Source organism: Mesoplodon densirostris, chromosome 8 (assembly GCF_025265405.1).
Source record: "Mesoplodon densirostris isolate mMesDen1 chromosome 8, mMesDen1 primary haplotype, whole genome shotgun sequence".
In the NCBI taxonomy this organism is placed as follows: Eukaryota; Metazoa; Chordata; class Mammalia; order Artiodactyla; family Ziphiidae; genus Mesoplodon; species Mesoplodon densirostris.
The window spans coordinates 44010550-44035202 of record NC_082668.1 but is presented as its reverse complement, the minus strand read 5'-3'; the positions used below and the strand labels follow the sequence as shown (position 1 = coordinate 44035202).

Below are 24653 nucleotides of genomic sequence, written 5' to 3'. Positions count from 1 at the left end.
GGCTCACGGGATTAGTTGCTCCGAGGCATGTGGGATCTTCCTGGACCAGGGCTTGAACCCACATCCCCTGCATTGGCAGGCGGATTTTTAACCACTGCGCCACCAGGGAAGTCCCCAAAATACACAGTTTGAAGTGTAGTGTAGGCCTATTAATCCAGCAGCTATAAATAACATGGTTTGGAGGTAGGGAGTAATAAAAATCTTTGCAATAATGCTCACAAGTAAAAACCATATAACGTGAATAGACTGAGGAAAGGAATAATGGTATTGCAGAGGTAGGATTCCTAAATGTGTGAGCTGATTAGAAGGTACAGGGGAAAATAACAATATTAATAACTGTATAAACTGATGCTTATGTTCTTATGATAAGCTAACCATTTTATGTGGGTTACCTCCCTTAATATTCACAATAATCCTATAAAATAAATACCAGTATTGCCCTTATTTTACAGAAAGGATACAATTTAGAGAGGTTTAGTACATAAACAAAGGTCATATTAGTTGTAAACAGAACAACCAGGATTTGAAACAAACAATCTAATGTTCGACTCTTGGCTCATAATGAGTATACTCTCAAATCCAGATTATGAGCAATATGGAAAACTTTTTACAGATGTGTGAGAGAAAGAAGTACAGATTCAACTGATATTTTTTTGTTCTGGTAATTTTTTAAACTGATATAATTTCAAACTCACAGACAAATTGCAAGAATAGTACAAGGAACTTCAATATACCCTTAACCTAAATTCAGCAGCTATTTATACTACATACACACACACACACACACACATACACACACACACACTCAAACTATGCACAGAGTTACTTTTGTCTTCTTTTTTTTCATTTATTAAGAGTGAAATGATGCTAGCACATTTACATATTGACACCAGAAGCCAATTGGAATTTGCAATTTGTGACTGACCTTTTGGAGAGAATTTAGGTCTGGAGGTAACGGTATGGAATAAATTAGTATAGACAGAAGTTGGTAAAATTTGTAAAAATCAATCAGATTCCTGAGTGAAAGAATAGAGAAACAAAAGGACAATTCATTAGGAGTAGGATAATCCTATGCAACAAATGTCCAGAGAGGAAAAGTTACGGAGGTACAGTCATAAGGTTAAAAACTTAAAAAAGTTCAAGAGACCTAGGGAAAGGTTAGATTTAGAATTCAAAAGGTCTTCAGTGACCTTCAGTACAACATTTTGGGTAGCATACTGAAAAAGGAAACTAAATTACAAAGGTTAAGGAGAATAATCAGTGAAGAAAATTAAAATAAATGTTAAGAAACATGTTGCTCATGTATGAACAATTAACATGTTTTATTTTCCCTTCTGTGATTTTGCTACTCATATTCTTTTCTTTCATCTAGTACATTCTGCATCAAAATTTCTCATATATACTTTGGAGTGGTTGGACAGGGATTTTTGGTTGGCACAGTATACAACAATGGCTTCCTGGCGTTCATTCCTTCAGTCTGCAAGTGTCCAGCTTGAGGCAAAGGGAGGATTCATTTTTCTGGGAACACACACAAATCTCTGGATGCCCCAGTCAGGTCGGTGCACAGGTTAGAGTAGGGCAATTTTTACCAGGAGTATATTCATCCCTGTCTAAATGAGCAGCATAGGATTTGGCTCAAGTAATTACTACTTAGAAACTAAAATAAGAGTGGTGCTTTGAATGAGATATTTGGGGTAGAATGAGGTATTTGGAACATATATGTAAACAATTGTGTGGATATATTCCATGAATATATCTATGTACATATGGGTAGGTATATATACTTTACCTTGTATCGTGGCTCCAGTTTAGAGAAAAATTTTGTTCTCTACAACTCAAGTCAGTGAATTCATTTTATGACTTAGGTGAATAAATTCAATTTTGTTAAAAAATATTTTCAGTAAACAAGTTCAATTGCCCTTATAGATACATTTTATCTGCACTGTATTTATCACAAGGGCTAATTCTTTATAGATAGAAGCTGAATAATCTGGAGGGTCTATTTCTCCTCATAAAAAATATCAGAGCAAGAATCTGTAAGACATCATCATCATAATATACCATCAAACTTAAGATATTTTCCTTCATCTGGTTATGTTTTTCAAAAGAATTTTTTATCCATGGTGTTTCCATAATCATTAGAACGAAGTTACTCTCTAAATGTTTTCTGCTTCAGTTTCCTTGTTTTTAAGTGAAACAATATGTATAGCTAATTCCTAGGGCTGTTGTAAGGTTAAATGTTACATTTTGGAATAGTGTCTTCTTTATTTCCAACTCATGATAATCTTCTTCCTTCCTCAGATGTCTAATTCAAAAGATTTTTTTTTTTTTTTTGCTGTACGCGGGCCTCTCACTGCTGTGGCCTCTCCCGTTGCGGAGCACAGGCTCAGCGGCCATGGCTCACAGGCCCAGCTGCTCCGCGGCATGTGGGATCTTCCGGGATCGGGGCACGAACCCGTGTCCCCTGCATCGGCAGGCGGACTCTCAACCACTGCGCCACCAGGGAAGCCCCAAAAGATATTTTAATTGAGCAGTATCAAAAGCTCAATAATGAGTTATCTACTACCCATATTGGTAACACCAGTGATGCCTGTCTTCACATGCTGTGAAGGGTAATCTACTTAACAAAGAGGAACTATTTAAAACTTATACTTAAAGTTATTTGAATTAACACATACATCCTTGTTTCTCTCCTCTGTATGTTAATCTCTCACAACCCTGATAATATGAAAAACTCCAAGTTATAAAAAGTATTTTTTGCTATTTAATATTTTTAGAGGAGTTATAATAGTGATATTGAAGGGATCTCAGGATATCATTTAAATTAACTCCATTGGTCTGGCTGGGATTATACCTATGAAGTATCTGACATCTGATGTACCTGAGAGAGGGAGGAGGTACCATACACACACTCAGTAACAAGTTCTCCTCCATGACAACTTAAATCAGGAGCTTTCCTTTTAAGGAAGGAAAAAAATAGCAGTAACACCCTACACAGTGTCTTGAATATGACAGGTCATCTTTAGTTTTTAATAGACCAATGTTTGAAATTTTGTCTGTTTCCCTATTTAACACTGTGGCTAGGTAAAGGGAATGCATTCTAAGTAGCTGACCAGGTTTTCTCTCAACTATTGTCTTCCTTTTCTCCTTCCTCTACTTTCTCTCTTACTCCCTTTCTTCCTTCTTGCTTATCTCTCCCTACTTCTTTTTCTCCCCCTTTTCTATGAAAGGAGAACCATAATTTGAGGACTGAAGCACTGAGCCTAAGCCACCTCTATGCTATCCATTGAGACAGGGATAGATTTTTAGACTTTCTTGTTGATTCTGGTTCTGTACATTAAAGTATTGGTATGACTGTTAAATAGAGAAACCTTAACAGGTAAACTTTCACTGTATTTAAAATGTATTTAACAAATATCAAAATTAATTGTGAACACCTGATAGGGATACAGAAAACTTTATTTACTGGTCATTAGTCAAAATTTTAATTTCGAATACATTTTAAACCACATTTATTTGTCAATAAATTTTTAAACTTGATACCACTTGCAAATAAAGTTATGGTAAATTAAAATATTTTAATATAAATTTTATTGTATAATAATATATAATATTATATTTGAATATGAATTATGAAAATATGTGAGGTGTTATTGACCCCTTAATGAATAATGGTTGGTCTCAGGTCATCAAACTATAGTTTGTTGAATCCTTTCTTATAGGTTTAAACTCCCAAAGGTCAGCATATTTATAGCATATTTACTGCAAAGTGGCAAGTTATCCTGATAATACCATGTTAAAATTCTGCTAACATTCTTTTCATGCAGAGACTCTCATTGGGATTAACATATGTCACAATTCAAAAACCTATACAGAATTCTATTTAAACCTACTGGTTCTGAAGGAGAAAGTTTTCAGGTGTTTATCTGTAGCACTTCTGGGAGAAATACCAAACTTCTAGACCATTAGTATTCCTGCAACTTTACATTCTCTTCCTAGAAATTATTATTCTGAAAAGTGTACAATAATGTTAAAATGTTAGATAATTATACTATATGTGGTCATATCTGTAATGATTTACTGATAGCTAAGAAAAGAAGATGAGCAGGTGTACAGTAAACATTTAAAACAAAGGGTAAACTTGGCCTTACTGTGTTTTCCCATTAGTAAATATATTTCAGGACGATTGTGCTGCCACCATGATTGAAATACTTAGATTAATATTAATAAAAACAGGAATAATATAAATATCAAATCCGACTATATGTCAGGTGTTTTACATCTTCATGGAAGCCAAGCAATGTATTAATAGTTCCACTTTAAAACTGAAAAAACTTAATTGCTGACAGCTTAAATAAGTACAAGGTAACTAATAAAACAACCTGCATTATCTACACATCCCCAATATCTGTAGTAAGTTCTACTTATAGTAAATGGTAAATAAATATTTATTTTTAAAAATGACCATATAATGCATGGGAAGTAAATTAAATCCATCCACAATATTGTATAAATATTACCATCTTGAACTACAAGTCTTGTCCAGTAGGATGAGGGGATTGAAATTTCTAGCCAGAGTATCATCAAAGTGAATGGCAGTAAGGAATAAACTTTTATGAGGTGAATTTCATGACTAGAAAAATGAAGAGAGGTGAGGAAACAAGATGCTTCAATGAGACCGAAGAATGGATGTTTTGGAAGGAAGGACATGAAAAATTTGAGGTTCCAGAAAATTGATGTGTGTATTACCAGGTGTATCTGTGGGTATAAAAGTGGGGAGATAAAAATAAAATTGCACACCCTTTTATATTATCTCTTTTAAGGTATTTAATTTGCTTATGTTTAAATGAATTGTGAGATCAACTAATTCAGGCACTGAGTTCTTTTAATTTTATTTTTGCCAGTGCCTGCCCAGTTCCTGACACTAACTGATGTTTAATATTGTTTTGCAAAGTATGATTAAAACAACACAAGAAAAAGAATAATTTCAATGGCAATAAAAGAAACAGAAAGGACAGAATTTTGTGTTCACAGAGGAATGTCACAGCCTTAAGAATCATAGTAGAGATACTTTGTTTGAAAATGGGTTATGGCCATATTTGTGAGTGGCTGAAGTGGACAAAAATCTTGTCATTAACTCTTTTAAGTTCCCAAAAGGAGTAGGAGAGGAATGGTGCTTAATGAGTCCCTATTTTTAGATAGGTGCCAAGGCTCTGCACATACTTTATTTACTCGGCATATCAACTGTACCAGCTAAACATTAATAATCCCATTTTACATATGTAGAGAAAAGGCTGATAGGATTAAACAAGTTTCTAAATGCAATTCATCATGGTTTTTGTTGAAAATAGAAAACTTGAAGCAGTTTTTTGCTGAACCACAGTTATGAGTGAATGTGTTTTTTCTCTGTTTCTCCCTCTCAATAAACATCAGATTTTGACTTTGAGCATGAATATCAAGCTCCTCAACTCAAAATTAGGCCTTCAAATGTTGTGCTCCTAAAGTTAGTGTTCTTTTATTTTAATATGTAATCAGGAGTTTTCTAGGCCTCGTAATAGATTGAGCATTGGTAAATTAGCTCATAATTACTCTAGGTGGAGAAAGATCCTTTCAAACCCATATTATATTAAAATTGACTTGTCACTTCATCTTCTTTCCTTGCACTTGAGCAAAGCCCTAATAAATGCATTTTGGAAATGGATTTCCCTCAAGAGCTATTCTCACTCATTTGTCACAGAAAAAAAAAAAAAAGTAAAGAAAAAAGGCAGAAAATATCCAACATCTGCTTCATTGAAGATAAAATTCAATCAAATAAATTTTGCTGATTTTTCTTTTTTGCACATTTGATCATATTTCTAAATGGACCCTAAAGAATTAATTATCTAATCTGATAGGATGTTTCTCTCTTTCTATTGGTTATAATTTCTAAACCATTGTGTGTGTATGTGCCTGTGTGCGCGTGTGTACATAAATCTTTCACTCATGGGTTATGGGAACTTTGTCTATTTCAGGTGGCTTGATTTGCTGATTGTTATGTCTTTGATTCAGTTAGTAGTCATTAAAAACTCCTCAAACCATCACAATAAAAAAATAACTTATTTCCTGACCTGCAAGTGTTCTTTTAATACTTTTGTTCAATGGTGGCTTAAGTTTTTTTCTTATTATGCCGCTTCTATTTCCAACTTGCCTTCAAAGGAGTTTGATTCATTTTCATTTCTTGCTAGCTTGTTTTTCTTTTTTCTTCAAATACAGTTTTAAATGCAATCAAATAAATTTTCAAGCATCTTATAAAAGCGCTCTGGAGACAGGCACGTTTACCAGGTTTAATAAACTTTATTCAATGAAGTATCTAGAGCAATACATCTTTGAGGTTTCCAGACGGTTGATGAACCATTGTGAAGGCATTAGCACCTACTTTCACACTATATGTAAAGTGTCCCTGCATTTGCACTGCACTGCCAAAAGCAAGAACAGTTATATGTTCCAGCAAGAAAAATATCCTTAAGTATAGTATAAAAAATGAGTTTAGTACTAAGACATAGTTTTGTTTTCTTTTCTGTGAAGAAAATAACCCACAGATATGTTATAATAGAATGCCCTTTAAGGTATTTTTCAACATATAGAAAACATATAGCTTTCAACATATAGCTTTATTAGCCCAGGACAAAATACTTTCTCAGTACGCGGAAAGGTCGTGGGAATCAGATTGCACACGTCCTCCCTGCTGTAAGCAGCTGGGGACCACTTCGACAATCAGGGTTCCCAGAATTCTCTCTTCCGAAAGGGGCCCGGCTAGGGCCGGCAGCACTCAGGAGATCTCGCGAGATCTGGTTTCAGGAGAAACGGCGCGTTTGTGTGGGAACTGGTTTGGAATTTCGCAGAGGCGGTGTGACTCCCAGAACCCCAGCCAGTGAACTGGTCTCTATCTACCCGCCCTAGACACCTGGACGGACTAAAGCACCCTGGAAGACGAGAGTCACGCGGCGCCTGTGGGCCCGCACCCGCCACACTGGCCCCCTACCAGTCCGTGCTCTTCAGGCCTGGCCTTAAGCCTGGGGCTAACGGGACCCCGCGCTGCTCCCCTGCGGAGACGCGACGGCGAGAAAACTCAGGAGAGCCAGACCCCATATGGCTCTGCTGCGGGGGACGCGTGACCTCTCGTCTGAGGAGGAACCCCAGCTTCCGTGATCCCGCGTGGTGGGGCTTTGTCTTGTAAGTATTGGCAGCTGAGACTGGGGCCCATTTCTGCCTTTCTCTGTGGTCCCTATGCGCCTCATAGCGACCCGTCCTCTTGCAGCCCCTGTATCAGTTCCTTCTTATACCTCTCACTTATTACACACTCGAAGCAGCAGAATTTACCTATAGAGGGCAGCGGCTGAGCCCTGCCTGCTTTGCTCAGCAAGCTCACAGTTCGCCCACTCAGACCAGAATCCAGCCCGTGGGCCACGCTCATGGTGTGAAAAGGAAACATGATGAATCGTAAAATAATAACACATCTGAAACAGCAGTGGTAAAACAAACCAGAAAAGCAGACATAGGCATATCATATTCAAACTGCAAAACCAAAGAAAAAGAGGCATTGAGTGGAGTCTATAAAACTAAAAGCATATCAACTGTGCATAGGCCCTGTACTTTAATTGACAAAGTTATTTTCCCTGGGGTACAGGTTATTTCTAATACTGCTATACATATATACTGGAACTGAACAATTAAGTACATGGATGGCAGATGCTGGGAGCCAGGTTTCTCAGTGTTGGAGTGGGAGTTTACAGAGAAACAAGAGGAAGTTAGAATAATCTATGTGGTAATGGATTTGAATTGGAGATATCAGTATGAACTCATACTTAAGGTAAGATAGATACAGTTGGTTACATATAGAAATAATTATAGATATGTTTATATACATGGGTTACTATCTGCACATGTGCCCTTGTTCTTTCCACAAAGAGGGCCCAGAAGCAACAACACATTAGTGGTGAGTACACCAACTCTCAGATACTGGTTTCTTATGCTATTCTCCAGTAAAAGGAACCAGGCTTTTTGAGAAATGGTGGATTCTAGGACAGGTGTAGGAAATATATACTATGAGGCCGGAGCACCTTAGTGAGAACATGTGAGGAAGTGCTCAGAAAACAACAGCACAATGATGGAAGTATGTCAAAGGGACACAGGAGCTGACTGAAAGAGCTTCCAATGGCCAAAGATGGACACATCTGAGCAACAAAATAAATAAAATAGTATTTGATTATAAACTAGAGTATAAAATACATATAAGTCCATATTCAAATAAATGATTAAATAAATAAACAAGAAGAATGGAAGAATAGAAAAAACTTCCTTGCAGGAGAATTCCAAATAATTTATGTAGATGCTTTTTAAGTCTAGACAGTGCCTAGTGACTTCCTTCCAAATAGTATCTATAAAAAGAAGGAAGGGGAAGTAACTTCACAGTGAAGAAATTTGACAAACACTACCTTAGCCAGGTGATCAAGGTCAACATCAACCTTTATAAGTCATGTTGATAAAATATGCACTATAAGAAGGCTCTGTGGCTTTCCTTCTCCAAACCCATCACCCCAGTATAATAATAAGAAAAACATCAAATTCCAGTCAAGAGATAGACAACAAAATACCTGACCAATATCCCTCAAAATTGTCATCCAAATGTGGAAAGTCTATGAAACTCTGACAGCCAAGAGGAGATATGAAAACTAAATGTAATGTGGTATCCTGAGTGGGATCCGGGATCGTAGAACATTAGGCGAAAACTAAGGAAATCTGAATAATGTATGGACTTTAGTTTAAAAAGTATAATGGTTAATTTTATGTGTTTATTTGACTAGGCCATGGGGTGCCCATTTGGTCAAACATTATTCTGATTGTGTCTATGAGGTAGTTTATGGATGAGATTAACATTGGAATCTGTAGACTGAGTAAAGCAGATTGTTGTCCCTGAAGTGGATTGGCCTCATTCCAGCTGAAAACCGGAATAGAACAAAGAGGCTGAGTAAGAGGGGACTCCTCCTGACTGATGGAGTTGGGATCTTGGTCTTTTCAAGCCTTCGGACTCAGACTGAAACATCTATTTGTCTTCTTTCTAGGGACTGCTGGCTTTGGGACTAGAAATTATACCATTGTCTCTCCTGGTTCGTAGTCTTCAGACTTGGACTGGAACTACACGTTTGCTTTCCTGAGTCTCCAGCTTTCCTACTACAGATCTTGGGACTTCTCAGCCTCCCTAATTGCGTGAGTTAATTCCTTATAATAAATCTCTTTATGTTTTCTCTGGAGAAGCCTAACTAATACAATACATATACATCAATATTGGTTCATTAGTGGTGATAAATGTAAGATATAGTACTTGGGATTCTAGGCGCCAGGTATATGAGGAGTCAGTCTCTGTACTATCTTTGCAATAATTTTTGTAAATCTAAAGCTACTCTAAAATAAAAATTTTATTTAAAAAAGAGTTGATGTTGGGACTTCCCTGGTGGTCCAGTGGCTAAGACTCTGCGCTCCCAGTGCAGGGGGCCCAGGTTCAATCCCTGGACAGGGAACTAGATTCCACATGCCACAACTGAGAGTTCGCATGACGCAACTAAAGATCCCGCCAGCTGCAACTGAGACCCAGTGCAGCCAAATAAATAAATAAATAAATAAATAAATAAATATTTTAAAAAATAAGATAAATAATAAACAGTTGATGTCAGATTTTGAGCCCGTGTAAGTGAATGGTTGTGACATTCCTAGAATTTGAGGAGCTGGCATTAAAAAAAAATTAGGGTATATAGAATAGGTATTTCTGTATATTCTATATATTTTTAGTATATATTGAATATTCTACATACTTTATATTTCAGTTTTGAGAAATCTTAAATTTGTGCTTTATTAAAGTAGTTAACTCATCTCAGGTAACATACCACATAAATATTTTCTTTTGCTTTCATATAGATATTCCTAATTTTATGTTTTGTTATTCAATTTTATCTAATGGGTAGTTTAAAAGTCTTCCTCACATTATTTTGAAGTGGTTAGAATACCAAATATAAATAAATAATAACGATAAGGAAATGAAATTGGGTTCAGATGTCAGTTTTTATATATCTGAATGTCATTTAGCATTAATCATATTGACGGCATTTTTACTGCTGTGACATTTTTTGTGTAAGAAGAGGTGAAAAAATAGTTACAGGATGTAAATTAGTTTATGGATTGAGACTTGTAGGGTTAACAATATTCTTTTTGATTGTTTTTGTTTTTGTGTTATTTTAGGCAACTTATTACACACAAAATTATTTAAAAACTCATCCATAACTGTTTACTCTAGGCTTGTGTACATCAGCAATATAAGTACTTACAAATAAAGTGGAATTAAAAGAAGACTCTAACTCTGCTCGTTCTGCTTAATTAAGTGGATATGATTATATCCTTGTGAGATAGACTTGTGAGGTAATTAAGCCTTGGAAACAATTTGAAGTACTTTGACTCCAGATCCTAGACTCATGATCCAAGCTACACAAAAACCCCTTGATTGAGTGGGTCCTAGTTGCATAAGGCTCTCTCAGCAGCAGTTAGTAACCTGTAACTGAAACTCCAGTTTGTCTGCTTCACTCAGTAGTGGCTTCAATACACACGGTCAAACTTCTTTCACTCAGCTAGCTCTAAGGGCCAGTGAGTCATTGCTACTTCACTACTCCTGCAACCGAGATAGGAAAGAAATAGTCTCCCTTTATGCAATTGCTTTACAACCAATTTGGGATAAGTTGCTAAGGGACCCGGTCTAAAGACATTAAACTGACACAACCTCACTTTGAGCTCTACATCACTAGGCATCATTGTTTCAGAAACTTCATGGCCTCCCACCTCTTGATAAATTCCGTTTCACTTTGGGAGAATTTTGGCATAAGGAAATTCCCCACCTTTCTCCCCAGAGGTCTGTATCTAGAAAATTGTCACAATTTAAACTTTTTACCTTGTGCTTTTTTGATATCTCTGATTCTAAGATGAGCAGGCAAATATGATTTCTTCCTCTCACTTAAAACTACCCATCATGAACCAACAAAGAATATGAATAAAACAAACAGATCATCCATATTTTCATCCAATCCATATTTTCCATTCTTCTTTGGTATGGGCATCAAAAAACTTTCTTTAGTTTCTTTTATTTAAAGATGTCATAACAACAAGGAGGAAGTAGCCTAGATATACTAATCACCACTCAAAATAGGTGATGTACAAATACTGCACCTTGTATGAAGGAAAAATAAATTTTTTTTTTTTTTTTTCTTTTTGCGGTATGTGGGCCTCTCACTGTTGTGGCCTCTCCCGCTGCGGAGCACAGGCTCCGGACGCGCAGGCCCAGCGGCCATGGCCCACGGGCCCAGCCGCTCCGCGGCACATGGGATCCTCCCAGACCGGGGCACGAACCCGTATCCCCTGCATCGGCAGGCGGACTCTCAACCACTGCGCCACCAGGGAGGCCCAGGAAAAATAAATTTTTATTGGGGAAAAATTCTCTGTGATATTGCCATGAGTCTTGTGACAAGCTTTTGTTCTGTTCTGTCGTTTCAAGGATGTTTGTTTAGCAAACAGCCATGGAAACTGGATCTCCCTCTGGGCAGAAGGCAGATGTATTTACTGACCAGAAAGGTAAAGATAATATCTGCCTCTGCAGAGAGAGTTAGCTGGGGTTGGTGGTCTTCTTTAAAAGATGAGAGCTTTCCTAAACTTGGGGTTCCTCAGCTTTGACATGAAGCCACTGTGTGCATTGCATCCATCCATGCCCCATGGGGCTTGTAGAGCAAAGAGAACACAGGTGAGCCTGAAGCTTCTGAGGCCTGCTGTGCCATGAGTACTAATGTCCTTTGTCTCTAACACAGAAATCCTTGTCCATCTATGTCACTGTGGCATCCTAACTGGTTAGTTTGAAAATAGGGTAAAATCTCAGACAGTTTACAGCTGTTGACAAAATTTATGGGTTAAGCTACTGATATTTCAGGCTTTGCTTATTTCTTCAACATAGATTAGCCTGTCTTAATAAACACTCACAGGGATCTTAAGTTCAATGTGTCCCAAATTGAACTCATTTTTGTTTCCCTAAACCATTCTCTCTTCAAGTCATCCCTATTCCAGTAAATTTTACTATGAATTACCAAAAGCAGAAAATTGAGAGTGACCAACCTTCACTTCCAATCAATTACTGTCTTATTCCTGACGCTATACTCCCAAACTGGACCATTTTCATTCTTTGCTTCTAGTATTCTCCTCTCATCTATTCTTGAACCAGAGAAAAATCTCAAAAGGGAGATCTAATTATATTAATTTCTAGTTTAAAATCTTTCAGTGACTTCTGTAAAGTCAAAGTAGTTCAAATTGGCTTCTAACACCTGGCCTTTATGTCCAGCCCGACTGCTCATTCTTCTCTCTCATGAACTCTAAGCTCCAGTTGTAATAAACTTCTTGGAATGACTCCTGTGTGTTTTAGTTTATCCCAAATCACCTGGTTATACTGTCCCTTTGGCCTGGGACATTTTCTTTTCTATTTTTCATCTGTCTAAAATTGGTGCAGACAGCACAAAACATTGAAGAAACCTCCCTCCTCTCCAAGGAATACAAATAGAGAGTGTCAATATGACCTAATTAACAGTGACATTTCTAGAATTAATACATTCAGAAATTTGTTTCACAAATTTGTAGAATTAATTTCTTCAAAAGAAGTATCAACTTATATAGAAACTAGCAAAAAATAAATCACACTTTACTAAGGTGATGAAATAAGCATTTGTTGCATGGATGAGTGTGTATTTTATGAGGGTACAATTAATTTTGAAGGGTAAATAAAATTATGATTTTTAAAGTATGTCTTCAATCATAGACAATGCTAAATTAAAATATAACTAATTCTGATTGGCTGTATTAAATAAGGCATTATTACTAAAATTAATGACAGCTACACTTTGACACATTTTAAATCATGCACTAGACCAAGTTACTTACATATGTTATATCATTTAATCCTGGTAATATTCACATGGGTGGATACTCATATTAAGTCATTTTACAGATGATGTAACTCAAGTTTAGAGAGGTCAATTTGCCTAGTGTCTTTGAGACAGATGGACATAAGCAGAATATGAGCTCTGGTCCTCAAATTCCACAGTAAACCTCTTTACTTGACAGGCTCAACTGTGTGCTATTAGCAGAGTGTAAATGGAAGTATATGGTGCCCTCTCTGAAGCAGTGATAAATGTGTTGGATGAAAATAGGTTGCTTATTTATCAGGAATTATAATATCACTAGTATCCTGAACACCTGTCTTTCATACAAGTAAAATTATTTACAAATGAATTTGGAAATCTTATTAAAAGAAAAATCCTACTATGGTGAATTATTTCACCATTATTACTATGCAGGAAAACTGAAGTAGGATATGGTGTTTCATCTAAATCACTTAAGTTCCAAATCCTAGGTTCCTCAAAGTGTGGGGCTATTTCATCACCACATAGCGCATTGCCCTATGGTGAGTTCTGCCCAGACTATCCTGAAGACTCTTTAAAATTTTAGCTGATAACACCTATCTTAAAACATGTGTTTACATTGGAACCAGCACCAAATTATGCAAGGGCATACTTTGTCCCATTCAAATTATTTAGAGAATATTCACCTGTTAAGAATCAGGCTTTGTGATGTTATTGAAATGCTCAAAGATAAAGATACTATGTTGCTGCTAAGAATATTCAACTAAACAATTAGAATTAGTTCTTAACTTTGTGAAACTCATAGGAGGCTTTTTCTTCCAAAGTTACTGTGAGTTGAAAAATTTTGTTTCAAGCATTTTCAAAGAGAAAATTAATTCAAATTTAGTTTCATTTGCAGCTTGCTAAAATATGAAATATGAACTAAAATGATAATACATACATGATTACATTTATATAACAAACATTATGAAAATTGCAATTTGCAGAGTTCATATTTGTTACAGAAAAGTGTATGTCCAGTGATTACTACAAGAGGCAGTAAAGAATAGAGATTTGACATCAAAGCTCTAAAATTAGTCTGGCTAGTCCACTTAGGCAGTACCACTTCTTTGCTGTGTGATCTCACAGATTAATCTCCTTTGCTTTTGCTTTCTCATCTATAAAATGTGGATGATCATAATACCAACTCCAAAGCATTTTTTTTGTGTGTTCATGTAGAGAGTTATAAAAATGCATGAAATATAATTTAATAAATATTAGCTATTTTCATGGGCCAGATACTGCTAAAGATATGTACACATTATCTCACTCAATGTACTTATATTATTATGTGAGATATAATATTCTCATTGATGGTATGGGAAATCAAGGTCTAGTGAGGTTAGGTTAACTACTTCATGGACATATTTTTTTATTATCCATTATATTCAGACCTTTATGAAATAAGATTTAAACAGAATTGCCCTGAAGCTTCCTAAAAGGCTCATCATTGGTCTAGATTCTTGATGTCCTTGTGCTTGTAGATCATAAATATAATTTTATAATTATACTTAAGACACCATTATCATCAATATGCTGCACTGATATGAAAATTCCTTCAACTAAAGCTAAATTCTAACAACATTGCTCTATAATTACCAAGTCTAATTCTCATTTCTATTTCAGAATTTTTTTAACTTTTATTGTATTTCATGTTTAATGTTAGTTTTCCCTTTCATAAAATTTTAGCATGATATTAGTGTTATATACTTGACTTATTACAGTTATATCTAAATTGTATCATTATTTTTTATATTGTGCCTACTGACTTAATAGCTTTTCTTTCTGACTACATCATTCTGTGTGTGTAAGGAAACAGGTATCCCTGCCCACAGTTGATGAGGATATAGAGTGGTATAATATTTCTGGAGAATAACTTGAAAATACCTACCAAAAGCCTTTTTAGTTCATATACCCTTTAGCTGTATATCTACTTACAGTAATCACAAGATTCTTCAGTGGTACATAGTTTACACTGGTGAAAGTAAAGGGCCTAGTTTTTTCTATAAAGGGAAATCAAGTAGATTAAGATACACTATATGATTGAGTAATCGGGAATCATTAAAAATGATATGAAACACATCCATATAACAGTATGTGAAGTGTACGCATATATATATATATAGATATAGATAGATCTTCTTTATCCATGAATTTGTAAATGGTAATAGTTGTTCAGTTAAAGAAGACATAATTTCAAATATATTCAGAAATGTTTCTGCATTAACAGCTTTAGCTTCATGGACATGGAACTGGAAAGGGTCATTTCTGAGGAATCCAACCTTGTCTCAGTAATTCTTCCAGTATGTGAAGACATGCTTTCCAGTGTTGATCCTGAGTACTTTTTTTCTTTTTTTTTACATCGTTATTGGAGTATAGTTGCTTTACAATGTGGTGTTAGTTTCTGCTGTATAACAAAGTGAATCAGCTGTACGTACATATTTATCCCCATATTCCCTCCCTTTTGCACCTCCCTCCCACCCTCCCGATCCCACCCCCTAGGTGGCCACAAAGCACTGAACTGATCTCCCTGTGCTATGTGGCTGCTTCCCACTAGCTATCTATTTTACATTTGGTAGTGTATATACGTCCATGCCACTCTCTCACTTCGTCCCAGCTTCCCCTCCCCCCCCCACACCGTATCCTCAAGTACATTATCTATGTCTGTGTCTTTATTCCTGTCCTGCCCCTAGGTTCATCAGAACCATTTTTTTTTTTTTTTAGATTCCATATATATGTGTTAGGGTACAGTATTTATTTTTTTCTCTTTCTGACTTACTTCATTCTGTATGACAGACTCTAGGTCCATTCCCCTCATTACAAATAACTCAATTTCGTTTCTTTTTATGGCTGAGTAATATTCCATTGTATATATGTGCCACATCTTCTTTGTCCATTCATCTGTCGATGGACACTTAGGTTGCTTCCATGTCCTAGCTATAGTAAATAGTACTGCAGTGAACATTGTGGTACATGACTCTTTTTGAATTATGGTTTTCTCAGGGTATATGCCCAGTAGTGGGATTGCTGGGTCATATGGTAGTTCTATCTTTAGTTTTTTAAGGAGCCTCCATACTCTTCTGCATAATGGCTGTATCAATTACATTCCTACCAACAGTGCAAGAGGGTTCCCTTTTCTCCACACCCTCTCCAGCATTTATAGTTTGTAGATTTTTTGATGATGGCCATTCTGACTGGTGTGAGGTGATACCTCATTGTGGTTTTGATTTGCATTTCTCTAAGGATTAGTGATGTTGAGTATCCTTTCATGTGTCTGTTGGCCAGCTGTATATCTTCTTTGGAGAAATGTCTATTTAGGTCTTCTGCCCATTTTTGGATTGGGTTGTTTGTTTTCTTGATATTGAGCTGCATGAGCTGCTTATATATTTTGGAGATTAATCCTTTGTCAGTTGCTTCACTTGCAAATATTTTCTCCCATTCTGAGGGGTGTCTTTCATCTTGTTTATGGTTTCTTTTGCTGTGCAAAGCTTTTAAGTTTCATTAAGTCCCATTTGTTTTTATTTCCATTTCATTAGGAGGTGGGTCAAAAAAGGATCTTGCTGTGATTTATGTCATATAATGTTCTGCCTATGTTTTCCTCTAAGAGTTTTATAGTGTCTGGTCTTACATTTAGGTCTTTAATCCATTTTGAGTTTATTTTTGTGTATGTTGTTAGGAGGTGTTCTAATTTCATTCTTTTACATGTAACTGTCCAGTTTTCCCAGCACCACTTATCGAAGAGACTGTCTTTTCTCCATTGTATATACTTGTCTCCTTTGTCAAAGATAAGGTGACCATATGTGCATGGGTTTATCTCTGGGCTTTCTATCCTGTTCCATTGATCTATATTTCTGTTTTGGTGCCAGTACCATACTGTCTTGGTTACTGTAGCTTTGTAGTGTAGTCTGAAGTCAGGGACCCTGATTCCTCCAGCTCGTTTTTCTTTCCCAAGATTGCTTTGGCTATTTGGGGTCTTTTGTGTTTCCATACAAATTGTGAACTTTTTTGTTCTAGTTCTGTGAAAAATGCCATTGGTAATTTGGTAGGGATTGCATTGAATCTGTAGATTGCTTTGGGTAGTACAGTTGTTTTCACAATGTTGATTCTTCCAATCCAAGAACATGGTATATCTCTCCATCTGTGTGAATCGTCTTTAATTTCTTTCATCAGTGTCTTATAGTTTTCTGCATACAGCTCTTTTGTCTCCTTAGGTAGGTTTATTTCTAGGTATTTTATTTTTTTAGCTGCAGTGGTAAATGGGAGTGTTTTCTTAATTTCTCTTTCAGATTTTTCATCATTAGTGTATAGAAATGCAAGAGATTTCTGTGCATTAATTTTGTATCCTGCTACTTTACCAAATTCATTGATTAGCTCTAGTAGTTTTCTGGTAACATCTTTAGGATTCTCTATAGTATCATGTCATCTGCTAACAGTGACAGTTTTACTTTTTCTTTTCTGATTTGGATTCCCTTTATTTCTTTTTCTTCTCTCACTGCTGTGGCTAAATCTTCCAAAACTCTGTTGAATAATAGTGGTGAGAGTGGGCACCCTTGTGTTGTTCCTGATCTTAGAGGAAATGGTTTCAGTTTTTCACCATTGAGAACGATTTTGGCTGCGGGTTTGTCATATATGGCCTTTATTATGTTGAGGTAGGTTCCCTCTATGCCCACTTTTGGAGAGTTTTTATTATAAATGGCTGTTAAATTTTGTCAAAAGCTTTTTCTGCATCTATTGAGATTATCATATGGTTTTTATCTTTCAACTTGTAAATATGCTGTATCACATTGGTTTATTTGCATATATTGAAGAATCCTTGCATTCCTGGGATAAACCCCACTTGATCATCTTGGATGAGCCTTTTAATGTGCTGTTGGATTCTGTTTGCTAGTATTTTGTTGAGGATTTTTGCACTTACGTTCATCAGTGATATTGGCCTGTAGTTTTCTTTTTTTGTGACATCTTTGGTTTTGGTATCAGGGTGATGGTGGCCTCGTAGAATGAGTTTGGGAGTGTTCCTCCCTTTGCTATATTTTGGAAGAGTTTGAGAAGGATAGGCGTTAGTTCTTTTCTAAATATTTGATTGAATTCACCTGTGAAGCCATCTGGTCCTGGGCTTTTGTTTGTTGGAAGATTTTTAATCACGGTTTCAATTTTAGTGCTTGTGATTGGTCTGTTCATATTTTCTATTTCTTCCTGGTTCATTCTTGTTAGGTTATACCTTTCTAAGAATTTGTCCATTTCTTCCAGGTTGTCCATTTTATTGGTGTATAGCTGCTTGTAGTAGTCTCTTAGGATGCTTTGTATTTCTGCAGTGTCAGTTGTTACTTCTCCTTTTTCATTTCTAATTCTGTGGATTTGAGTCTTCTGCCTTTTTTTCTTGATGAGTTTGGCTAATGGTTTATCAATTTTGTTTATCTTCTCAAAGAACCAGCTTTTAATTTTATTGATCTCAAGATTGATATTTATCCTTTATTGAACTGTCTGCGCTTCCTGGACTTTATTTACTATTTCCTTTCCCATATTAGGGAAGTTTTCAACTATAATCTCTTCATATATTTTCTCAGACCCTTTCTTTTTCTCTTTGTCTTCTGGGACCCCTATAATTCATATGTTGGTGTGTTTAATGTTGTCCCAGAGGTTTCTGAGACTGTCCTCAATTCTTTTCATTCTTTATTCTTTATTCTGCTCTGTGGCAGTTTTTTCCACTATTCTGTCTTTCAGGTCACTTCTCAGTTCTTCTGCCTCAGTTATTCTGCTGTTGACTCCTTCTAGAGTATTTTTAATTTCATTTATTGTGTTGTTCACCATTGTTTGTTTGCTCTTTAGTTCTTCTAGGTCCTTGTTAAACATTTCTTGTATTTTCTCCATTTTATTTCCAAGATTTTGGATCATGTTTACTATCATTACTCTGAATTCTTTTTCAGGTAGACTGCCTATTTCCTCTTCATTTGTTTGGTCTGGTGGGTTTTTTTTTTTGCGGTGCGCGGGCCTCTCACTGTTGTGGCCTCTCCCGTTGTGGAGCACAGGCTCCAGACGTGCAGGCTCAGCGGCCATGGCTCACTTGCCCAGCTGCTCCTCGGCATTTGGGATCCTCCCGCACTGGGGCACGAACCCGTGTACCCTGCATCGGCAGGCGAATTCTCAACCACTGCGCTACCAGGGAAGCCCTGGTCTGGTGGGTTTTTACCTTGCTCTTTCATCTGCATATTTCTCTGTCTTCTCGTTTTGTTTAACTTACTGTTTTTGACTTCTCCTTTTTGCAGGCTGCAGGTTTGTAGTTCCTGTTATTTTTGGTGTGTTCCCCCCGTGGGTGAGGTTGATTCAGTGGCTTGTGTAGGCTTCCTGGTGGGGGAGACTGGTGCCTGGGTTCTGGTGGGTGGGGCTGGATCTTGTCCTTCTGTTGTGCAGGGCTGCATCTGGTGCTGTGTTTTCAGATGTCTGTGAACTTAGTATGACTTTAGGGAGCCTCTCTGCTAATGGGAGGGGTTGTGTTCCTGTCTTGCTAGTTGTTTGGCATGGGGCATCTGGCACTGGAGGTTGCTGGCCATTGGGTTGAGCTGGGTCTTAGTGTTGAGATGGAGATCTCTCAGAGAGCTCTTGCTGATTAAAATTACATGGGCTGGGAGGTCTCTGGTGGTCCAATGTCCTGGACTCGGCTCTCCTACCTCAAAGGCTCAGGCCCGACATCCAGCCAGAGCACCAAGACCCTGCCAGCCGCATGACTCGGAAGAAAAGGAAGAGGGAAAAAAAAAAAATAACGAACAGATAGAATCCCAAAACAAATGTTAAAAGCAAAACTAAACAGACAAAGTCACACAGAAACATACACACACACACATAAAAAAGAGAAAACAAACACAAAAAAACCCCAAAACAAAAACAAAACTGAAAAAAAAAACCCGAACAGACACTACCCTAGCACAAATGGTAAAAGCTAACCTAAACAGACAAAATCACACAGAGAAAGATACACACACACACTCACAAAAAGAGGAAAAAGAAAAAAAAAAAAGGAAGAGCACAACCAAACCAATAAACAAATCCACTAATGATAACAAGCATTAAAAACTAAACAAAGATAAACATAAAGCCAAAAACCAGTCAGACGCAGAAAGCAAACCGCAAGTCTACAGTTGCTCCTAAAGTCCACTGCCTCAATTTTGGGAACATTCACTTTGTATTCAGGTATTCCACGGATGCAGCATTTATCAAGCTGATGGTGGGGATTTAATCTGCTGCTCTTGAGGCTGCACGGAGAAATTTCCCTTTCTCTTCTTTGTTCGCACAGCTCTTGGGGTTCAGCTTTGGTTTTGGCCCTGCCTCTGTGTGTAGGCCACCTTCAGGTGTCTTCCCTGCCCAGACAGGAAGGAGTTAAAGCAGTGGCTGACTAGGTTTCTCTTGCTCACTCAGATTGGGGAGAGGGAGAGGTACGGTAGTCATAACTGGAATGTGGAGTAAGCCTGCAGCGGCAGAGGCCATCGTGACGTTGCACCAGCCTGAGGCGTGCCATGTGTTCTCCCAGGGAAGTTGTCCCTGGATCACAGGACCCTGGGAGTGGCATGTTGCACAGGCTCCTGGGGGGGGGGGGGTGTGAGTAGTGACCTGCACTTGCACACAGGATTCTTGGTGGTAGTAGTGGCAGTGTTAGTGGTCCATACCCACCTCTGGGGTCCGAGATGATAGCCATGGCTCACGCCTGTCTTTAGAGCTCACTTAGGCAGTGCTCTGCCGTCTGTGGGCACACGGAGCAGGAAGCTCCTCTCCTTGCGCACCCCAAAACAATGGTCTCTTGCCTCTATGGCAGGTCCAGACTTTTTCCTGGACTCCCTCCTGGCCAGCTATGGTACATGGTGCACTAGCCCCTTTTAGGCTGTCTTCATGCAGCCAACCCCAGTCCTCTCCCTGGGGTCTGACCTCTGAAGCCCGAGCCTCAGCTCCCAGCCTCCACCTGCCCCAGTGGGTGAGCAGACAAGCATCTCAGGCTGGTGAGTGCTGGTTGGCACCGATCCTCTGTGCGGGAATCTCTCTGCATTGCCCTCTGCACCCCTGTTGCTATGCTCTCCTCTGTGGCTCTGAACCTTCCTTCCCCCCGCCTCCGCCATCCCCACCAGTGAAGGGGCTTCCTAGTGTGTGGAAACTTTTCCTCCTTCACAGCTCCCTCCACTGGTGCAGGTCCCATCCCTGTTCTTTTGTCTCTGTTTTTTCTTTTTTCTTTTGCCCTACCCAGGTACCTGGAGATTTTCTTGCCCTTGGGGAAGTCTGAGGTCTTCTGCCAGCATTCAGTTAGGTGTTCTGTAGGAGTTGTTCCACCTGTAGATGTATTTTTGATGTATTTGTGGGGAGGAAGGTGATCGCCACGTCTTACTCCTCTGCCATCTTGAAGGTCTCTCCCTGAGTACTTTCAGTTAGCTCAACATGTTCCCTGTAGGAAATGGCATCAAGTTGAATCACTAGGAATAAGTAATAAGCCATTCCTCCTCACTGCAATAGGAGTGCACTGAAACTGAAATAGCCTTTTGTTATAGCCTTCTTAGCTTCCCTTAATACTAGGTGCAGTGTCAGGTGGAAGGAATTCCAAGACTATCCTCATGAATTTGTCAAGCTTTCTGTTGGCTATTTTTTCTTTAATGAAAGAATTATGTATATGAAACATTTCTTCTTTTGAGAGTTTGTGTTTGTGAATTTTTGAGTTAGTATTTATGGCTGTATTATTTTTCTGTTGAATTTCTTCTTCTTGCATTTAATCCATGAAAATATAAGCAGGAGACATTCATAAATATTACTAAAGTCACTAAATTCATTTTCACAAATAAACTTCTCTATTTTACTGAGGACCTCATTATCCTCTGACATAAATTACCCCTTGTGATAATCTCCTGGTTCACCAAGCAAGTAAATATAGCTCGTTTTTCTCCTCAGATGTATATGACCCTTCTAATCCCTTATATTATTTCTTTTTAAGCATGGCCAGAAGGAGGAAAATATTTTTTATTCCAAGGAAATATTTTTATCTTGTATTTGAAATACTCTTACTGGTGAATGTATAGTGTTTATGGGTGTATACAATCTCTGAAATGACATATGACTTCTAGATCAGGAACCTGAAAACTTTCCCTTTATGGGTAAATATTTTATACTTGTGGGACATAGCATCTCTCTTGCAACTACTCAATTCTGCCCTTCTAGTGTGACAAAAGCCATAAACAAGGCATAAACAAATGGACATGGCTGTATTCCAATAAGACTACTGCCAGCCTGTGCACTGTAGTTTGCCAACCTATGTTCTAGATTACTGGGAAAATTAGTATTTTCTATTTTGCTTGATTTTTCATGATTAGTAACTTTTGCCAACAAATGTATTCATGTAGTGTCCAGAAATCACATCTCAAAAAATTTAAAATATTTTTTCTAATATTTAGTAAAGAAAATACAAATATATACCTGCATTTATATTTACACTAAACATATTCATTAGTTGTTGCTCTATGAATACATCTATAATTATTAGGCTAAGTTACATCAAAGTGTGTATACTATTGTTTTGGTCCCCTATGTCATATTTATATTTAATTTCAGGATTTATAAATACTTTAAGGTAGCAAAGACTTGAAATGTTTATTTTATTAGTCGTTTTGTAAGGATCCACATTTGATTTCACAGAAATATTACCTTCATTTCCCCTGATCCTATAAGTTTATTCATGTGAAAACCAATTTACTTCTTTGATATATGTTATGTACTATCTTAGTGTGTTTGGGCTGCTATCACAAAATACCACAGACTGGGTAGCTTATGAACAACAAAAATTTATTTCTCTCAGCTCTGGAGGCTGGGAAGTCTAAGAGAAAGGCACCACTACCTTCCTCACTTTGGGTGAGGGCCGTCTTTTGATTTATAGCAGATGACTTCTTGCTGTGTTCTCTTATTGAAGCTAGAGTTTTCTCAGGAACTTCTTTTATAAGACACTGATGCCATTCATGAGGGCTCCACCTTTATGACTTAAGCATCTTCCAAAGGCTCCACCCACCAACATGACCACCTTGGGCATTAGGATTTCAACACAGGAATTTTGTAGGGACACAAACATTCAGACAATAACATGTACCTTCTTGAAATACAGTAATACGATGAAACCACCAATGCCTGTGCAATGTGCTTTACCTAGTTTGGTCAAAGGCAGAGGGTAAAAGAAATGAAGGAAGGAAGAAAAATCAACTGTATTGTCATATAGCATTAGAATGACATCTTTGACTAAAGTTTCCAAAACATTAACTTTTTAATCAGATCAATAAATTTCCTTGACAGAATGTTAAAGACAACTGGTTGACAGAAATAGGCACACAAAAAACTGCACTGTATCTTCAGTAAATTAATATCAGTACTATTAAGATTGAAAATAATTCAGTGTGTTGTTGGTCTTTTACGTATGGTCACACATTTTAAGATATATTTGTTTCTGTGTAAGGTTACTATGCAGTTACATAATCTTTTTAATATCCTAGAAGCAGAAATAACACTATTTGTACATGGATCCATCCATATCTATCTGTCTAATAAATACTGACCAAATTCAGAAAAGCAGCCGCCGCCGCCACCACCGCCGGGAGCTCGATGGGCTTCTCTTGTGCGCCGCCCTGTGTCTGGCCGAGTCCAGGGAGCCGCGGCGCCTCGTGCCGGGGAGCCATCGCTGTAGCCCGAGGCCGGATCGCGGGTCGGGGGCTGCAGGGGGAGCGACGGCGGCGGCGGCAGCCAAGCCCCACCGGGGGCCTGGGACTGGGGAACTGCCTCCAGCTTCACGATGCCAGTATGGACAGAATAGCTTATGATGCTTATCCCCACCCACCACTTCCGAGACATTGAGCGGAAGCCAGAATACCTCCAGCCGGAGAAGTGCGTCCCACCTCCCCACCCCAGTCCTGTGGGAACCATGTGGTTTATCCGCGATGGCTGTGGCATCGCCTGTGCCGTTGTCACCTGGTTTCTGGTCCTCTATGCGGAGTTTGTGGTCCTCTTTGTCATGCTGATTCCATCCCGAGACTACGTGTACAGCATCATCAGTGGAATTATGTTCAACCTGCTGGCCTTCTTGGCCCTGGCTTCCCACTGCCGGGCCATGTTGACGGACCCCTTCCAGGAACCTGCACGACAGTGGCCTTTACCTTGTTTGGGCGAGGCTCATCTTTCCCTGAAAAGCTGGATAAGCCTGTTTCAGGCCCTAGCAAGTGCCTCTTGGGGGCGGTGCCCAAAGGAAATGCCACTAAAGAATTCATCGAGAGTTTACAGCTGAAGCCTGGGCAGGTGATGTACAAGTGTCCCAAATGCTGCAGCATCAAGCCTGACCGAGCCCACCACTGCAGCAAATATTCACTGAATGTCTTCGTTCTGGCAGTTGTGTTCTAGTCTCCACAGATACGGATGCTGCCTTCACAGAGATTGCATCTCTATTGTTATTTCCCCTTTGCTGCTGAGGCTGAGACTTAAAGAAGTCCTAACCAGTGTGCCGTTTCTAACGAGGATGTTACAGAATCCTCAGCGTAGGAAGCTGTGGGTCCCAGAAGAAGAAAACAAATGGCCAATAAATGTGTGAAAATATTTTAACCTGATTAGCAATCAAAGAAAACAGTTAAAAATAGTTTT

The 24653-nt window shown here is 38.1% G+C and overlaps 1 pseudogene; it reads left to right on the top strand.

Annotated features, from left to right (window-relative positions):
- Positions 1-23654: 23654 nt before the first annotated feature.
- Positions 23655-24416, top strand: LOC132494731 (palmitoyltransferase ZDHHC3-like; annotated as a pseudogene).
- Positions 24417-24653: the final 237 nt, after the last annotated feature.